The following is a 682-nucleotide window of genomic DNA, read 5'->3' as shown; positions in this document are numbered from 1 at the left end:
CCGGCTACTTGGAAGGCTGAGGCGGAAGGATCGCCGGAGCCCAGCAGGTTGAGGCTGCAGTGGTTGGGAGCTGCTACTGGACTCCAGTCTGGGTGACAGAGTGAGACTCCAACTCAAAAAAATAAATAAAAAATAAAAATAAAAAATAAATAAATAAATAAATAAATAAAGTACCTACTGGTCCAGACTTGGTGGCTCACCTTTGTAATCCCAGTGCTTTGGGACATCAAGGCGAGAGGATTGCTTGAGGCCAGGATTTTGACACCCGTCTGGGCAACATAATGAGATACTGTCTCTATAGATAAATAAAAAATTAGCCGGGTCTGGTGTCACACACCTATAGTCCTGACTACTTGGCAAGGCGAAGCTGGAGGATCTTTTCAGCCTAGGAGTTACAAGCTACAGTGAGCTATGATCATACCTCTGCATTCCAGACTGGGTTACATAGTGAGACCCTGTCTCTTAAGAAAAATAAAGGAATTTTAGCTGGGCACGGTAACTCATACCTGTAATCCCAGCACTTTGGGAGACTGAGGCAAGAAGATTGCCTGAGCCCTGGGGTTCGAGACCAGCCCGGGCAACTTGGCAAGACCTTGTCTCTATAATAAATCAAAAAATTAGCTGGATGTGGTGGTACGCACCTGTAGTTCCAGCTACTTGGAAGGTGAGGTGGAAGGATCGC

Source organism: Carlito syrichta, unplaced genomic scaffold (assembly GCF_000164805.1).
Source record: "Carlito syrichta isolate Samal-C Ts95f unplaced genomic scaffold, Tarsius_syrichta-2.0.1 Scaffold130755, whole genome shotgun sequence".
Taxonomy (NCBI): Eukaryota; Metazoa; Chordata; class Mammalia; order Primates; family Tarsiidae; genus Carlito; species Carlito syrichta.
Note: the sequence above shows the minus strand (reverse complement) of the source record.